Here is a 6,223-nt window from a genome sequence, read left to right on the forward strand (position 1 = left end):
TTAATAAATAATTAAATTTATTCCGAAAATAAATAAATAATAATATTTTAATAATTTCCAATAATAATATATTATTTAATTATTTAATAATTTCGAGACATTTAAATAAATCAAAAGTAAATTCATTTTTGTCACATCAAGGCTTATTCTAAATAAACTTACTTACCCTTAATTAAGCACACTTTAAATTAAAACACCACCTTAATCTAATCTACTCTTAAATAACCTAAACTAACAACCTAATAATACTTAACATAAACTAAACCTCCATAAGCATAATTAACCCTCTAAGCGAGGTTTAGTGAGCTAAACTCACCGGATTATCGAGCCAAACAGACCAAAACGACAAGAACGACGCGAGAATCGACTTTCTTCAAGGCGAGCTGAGCATCCGAGCTCGGGAAGGCAGCCAAAACGGGCCAAGACTGGGCTACCATACCCATTTTCTTGGCTACTGGTTGAGGCCGACAGAGGGCTGCACGGCGGCGGTTTGAGTGTGAAACCGACGGAGATAGGCGGTGGCAACTCGGGCGGTGACTCACGGCGGCTAGGTGGGGCTTCTGACGACATGCGGCGACTCCGAACAGCAGCTAGACGGAGGGCTGGAGGCTCGGGGTCGCGCGGACGAAGGCTGGAGGTGATGGGGGCGGTGCGACGACGAGCAGGCGTGGTGTGCGGGCGACGCGCACGAACGAAGGCGGCGGCGAGCTTCTCCGGCGAAGCTGGCGGCATTGAGAGGCGAAGGGGTGGCATCCGATTGGCTGGTCACACGAGCAGCTCCTCCCCCCTCTCTCTCTCTTCCCAAATTTGAAGATGATGTTTTTTTTTTTTTTTTTTTTGGTCGAAATACTCATATCATTCTCATTCAAGTAAGGATAGTGGAAGCAGAAGCTTCAGAACATAATAAATCTAAAAGACAGGAAGGGGGATAATAAATCCAATTAGCTGGAAGGGCCTTTCTCCGATGGGCCTTAACAACCCAATCTACCACTTTGTTGCATTCTCTCCGGCAATGGGTTATTTTAAGCCTTGGAAAAGATTTCACACGTGTCTGCACTTCAGAAATCAACGCCTCTATTTCCCAATTGACCGGTGTACTTTCCATCAAAGACTTTGCTAGTTCCCAGTTGTCTGACTCCAACTCTATCTCCTGTTCTTCTTTCCCTTCGAAGTAATTTAGGGTTTGTAATGTAGCTTGTGCCTCCACCTGGATTGCTGAAGAAGCTCTGACCGTACGCGCTAATCCATCGACGAGGGCGCCTCTGCTGTCTCGGCAGACATAAGCCACATCCACTTCCCCTGTTTCTTGAAGAAAGGAGCCATCCACGTTGATCTTTATCACACCATGCGCCGGAGGCTTCCGGATCCGAGGGGGCCGTTCGTCGGAGGGTTGCTTTGTGCTGGTGCGAGCCGGCGCCGCAGCAGTCCCCGTGCGACGCGAGCGAAGCAAAGGCCCGAGCCATCTCGGTCGGAGGTGAGGTTACCGTTTGATGTGTCCCCTTCCGACGCGAGCCGAGCGGGTTCGTCTCTGTCCACGGCGAGCCGTGCACGGAGGGAGCCCTGTTGAGGCGAGCCTTGCAAAGAAGGTATTCCTGGGTCCGCGACAAGCTTTGCGTTGAATGAATCGAAGTCCGAACCGAGTTAGGCGTCCAGATCTCGAGGTGGGTAGGTCCGCATCCGCTCTTCCTTGCTCGTTTTCCCACCCACCCGTTAAAATTTTCTTCCATGGCTGCCGCCGAGGTGATGATGTGCCGAGGACTCACCGGTTTAGCTCAAACACTAGTCATTGTGGGATTTCCATATCTGCCACAGTAAGAGGGCGAGTTGCTCGAAAGAAACTGATGTATGTTTAAAATTTGCCAACCATTCCTCCATTCGAGTTATCCCGTGACCATCTTTTTGTATATTCACACCAGTGCCGTCCCAGATTTGGTTCGTCCATGGACAAAGGAGAAAGAGATGCTCGATTGATTCTGGATGTCTTTTGCAAATCGTGCATGTGGCCTCGTGTATGATATGTCTGCAATGCAAGTTCTCCTTCGTTGCTAAGGCGTTTTGACAAATTTGCCATAAGAAGAATCTGACTTTGGGCTGAATTTTGGCATGCCATATCTTATTCCACAATGCTCTTGGTGCTTGATAGGATGATGAGGCATGGTTTTGCTGCTGATTTTCTCCTTGCGCCTTGAACTTGTTGTATGCACTCTTGACTGTGAATTGACCTGTTTTGGTTGGCTTCCATACTAGTTTGTCCTCTGGAAATTGGGGGTTAAGGTGGATAGCTAGAATTTCATTACACACTTCGTGGTCGAAAAGTTGTCGTATTCTATCTTCCTTCCATGTTGCAGAGTCTCTGTTTATAAGTTCTGAAACCTGAGATGGATCATCTCTGTTTTGAGGTCCTCCGATTAAACCTCTGGGCAACCATTGATCATTCCTAATACTGATTTTTTCACCATTTCCAACAACCCACTGAGATAAATGACTTATAGCATTTCTTCCTAAGATTAGACTTTGCCAACCCCATGATGGTCTTGAGCCTTTCCCTGCATGTAATACATCTGTGTGCGGGAAGTATAATCCTCTGAAAATTTGACTCCAAAGGGAATTCGGATTTTGAATTAGCCTCCAAGCTTGCCGACCCAATAACGCCTCGTTAAAGTTAATTAGGTCTCGAAAGCCTAGCCCACCTTGATCCTTTCTTGATTTCAGAGTGTCCCAGTTTTTCCAATGCAGACCTACCCTGTTCTCATTGTTTTTCCACCAAAAGGCTGCTATTTTCTTTTCAATGGCTCCGCAAATAGATAAGGGATCTTAAAAATGGACATAGCATATTGCGGTAGAGCTTGAACCACCGTTTTAAGAAGAATTTCTTTCCCGCCTTCGATAGAAAGTTCTCTTTCCAGCCCTGAAGTTTCATGTTAACTCTTGCAAGAATCCAATCGAACATCTCGCTTTTTAGATCCACCCCAATCAGAAGGTATTCCGAGGTATTTCCCCGTTTTTTCCAACTCCGGTACTCTCATTTCTCTTGTCAAATTATTTCTCAATAATCTTGGACAGTCTTTACTAAATAACATCCCTGATTTGTTCAAGTTTATAGATTGTCCCGACACAAAGCAATATTGGTTTAGGGTCATTGCTACATTTTGACATTCGACCACTTTTCCTTCCAAGAATAAGATTAGATCGTCCGTAAATAGTAGATGAGACAATGAGGGACAAAATCTATTCAGTTTAATTCCCTTAATGCTGCCATTCTCCATTTCTCTTTTCAGCATCATAGATAGAACATTTGCGACAATAATAAATAGATATGGAGAGAGTGGGTCACCTTGTCTTATCCCGCGAGTAGGCTTAAAGGAGGCTGAAGGTTCGCCGTTTACTTTAACCCTGAATGACACTGTAGAGACACATTCCATGACCCATGAGACCCAGGTATCACAGAAACCCATTTTAAGCATGCTTGCTTTGAGGAAATCCCATTCCACACGATCATATGCTTTCTTCATATCTACCTTTAGCACTGCATGAAATTTCTTTTTTCGTTTCCGGATACGTAGCTAATGAAGCACTTCCTGCACTATAAGTATATTATCTTGTATTTGTCTCCCACTTACAAAAGCACTTTGCTCCATTGAAATCAAATCGGGCAGCCACTGTTTTAGTCTATTCGCCATAATCTTTGATATGATTTTATATGCATAATTACAAAGGCTGATAGGGCGAAATTGTTCCAACCTCTCTGGATTTTGTACTTTCGGTATGAGGGTGATATAGGTGTGATTCAGCTCAGGGTTGAGTGTTCCTGAGTTAAAGAAGGACTTCACCTCTCTAAAAACTTCTTCATGAATATCTTGCCAATGATGTTGATAGAACTTTCCACACATACCATCTGGGCCAGGGGCTTTGAGTGCACCAAGCTGAAAAGTTGCTGTAGTAACCTCTTGTAGGGTCACTTCTTCGATCAAGCTTTGATTCATTTCCTCATTTACAATACATGATACTTGGTCAATGACTGGTTGGAAGTTTCTTTGCCCTGTAGAAGTGTAGAGCTCTTTGAAATACGTAGCTGTCATCTCCTTTAATTGTATGGGGTCTCGACACCATTCATTATGCTCATTTTTCAACATTACTATTCTGTTTCTTTGGCGCCTTTGCACTGTGGTTGCATGGAAGTATTTAGAGTTTTTATCTCCCCATTTAAGCCAATTGATCCTGGATCTCATGCCCCAATATACTTCTTCCTGTCTCCATAGCCTCTCTATCTCCATTTTCAGCCACTTCATTCTATGTGTGTCATAATGTGAATTGGGTTGATTCGTGATGACTTGCATCTCTCTTTTCAGCACTGAGAGTTGTTTTTCTGCATTTTTGAACTTCCTTCTACTCCAACCCGCTAACTCATCAGCCACCTTTTTAATCTAATTGAGAGAGGTACTTTCTCCCTCCAAAAGAATTCCAGGTTTCCAATACCAGATGTTCATACTCGTCATCATCAACCCAGAAAGCTTCAAATTTAAATTCTTTTTTGCGCTTGACTTGTTGGGGAAAAAGGTTTAATAACAGAGGGCTATGATCCGACCCTATAGCTGGCAAAGCAACAATTTCTGCAGAAGGGAAAGATACCCTCCAATCCATACTACATAAAGCTCGATCCAGCCTCTTCCTAATCAGCTCATCCCCATCTCTATTGTTTGCCCAAGTATATGTACAACCCTTACTTTCTAGATCCATGAGAGTACAAGCATTTGTGAAGTCTTGGAAAGCTTTACATCTATAGTATTCAGCCACTCTTCCCCCTACTTTTTCCCACTGATATAAGATTTCATTAAAGTCCCCAATACACAGCCAAGGATCCCGATTCAGCCTGGTCATCTGGTAAATTTCCTCCCATAGCTGTACTCTTTGCTGAAAATCAGTTGGTGCATAAACAAAGGTGATGCGCATGCTCTGATTTGTCTCTTCCAAATTGCAATTTAAGTCAATAAAAGACATATTGCTAGATATAATGGAAATAGTGACCTGTTCATTCCAGAAAAGTGCTAATCCCCCCGCCAAGCCTCGTGGATTTACAGTGAAGCCATGCTGAAATTTTAGTCTTTTCTGCATTCTTTTAACGACATCCTCTCTATTTTTCGTTTCCAATAAACAGAGAACCGTAGGCTTTTCTTGAGCTACTAAAGCTCGTAGAGACTGAATTGTCAGGGGGGAGCCTAAACCCTGACAATTCCAGCATATAACTTTCATGTGTAACCCGGTGGCTTATTGGGGCTAGCCACCAGAGCTCATTGTTGTGCTTCTTCCCATGTCTGAATAGGAGTTTCCATCAGTTGAGTCGCATCTAAAATTTCATTGTTTGATTGCTGCACTTCATATGGAGAGTATCTCTTCTGTTTTTTATTGACATGCGTTTTCATGTTTTTGCATATTTTCATATTCCGAGTTTCCAGAGATCCTTGCTTGGTTCCTTCTAGAAGTGCTCCTCCACTCTCTCTCAGTTCTTGTGAAGGGTTCAGCCTCTCCATATTCTCTTCCCAAACCATGGGTTCCTTCATCTTGGCCTTTCGACGCTCATTTTCCCTGATGGTGTTTGTTTGCTTCAAATCTGATGGGTTGCCCTTATACACCACAATAGGTGCTGCATCCAGTGGAGTTTCAGGTATGATTTCTTCTGCCATCAATTCCTCTATTGACTTCCCGTAAAAGAGATCCCAATAAGGGCTAACTTCATTGACTTCCGCCTTCAACCAGGGGCCAAAAGGTAGTTCTTTCCTGTTTTTAAGTCTGTCCTCAGTAAAAGGAACTTCTTCACAGTATTGAGAATAATGTCCCATGCGCCCACATGAATAACAGTAGTGAGGCAATCTTTCATATCTAAAGTCCAGCCATAATTTCTTTCCTCTATTGCTGAAAATCGACCCTGAGATTAGAGGGTTCGAGATATCTAGCTTTACCCTAGCTTTCCCTATCTTGTAGGATGTATATCCCTTCGATTCAATTTTGACCTCCGAGACATTGCCTATTTCCCCCGCCACCTTTGCTATCACCCTCTCCGATATCCATTCGATTGGCAGCCCATGTATATGCACCCAAAATTCACAGGTTTTAAAGTTGTAACATGCAGGGGGTATATTAGGCTCCCATAAATTCAGCAAGAGTAAGTGATTTGCAAAAGACCAGGGACCCTGTTGAAGAACCCTATCCCTATCTGTTTTCGACC

This window comes from Eucalyptus grandis, chromosome 7 (assembly GCF_016545825.1).
Source record: "Eucalyptus grandis isolate ANBG69807.140 chromosome 7, ASM1654582v1, whole genome shotgun sequence".
Taxonomy (NCBI): domain Eukaryota; kingdom Viridiplantae; phylum Streptophyta; class Magnoliopsida; order Myrtales; family Myrtaceae; genus Eucalyptus; species Eucalyptus grandis.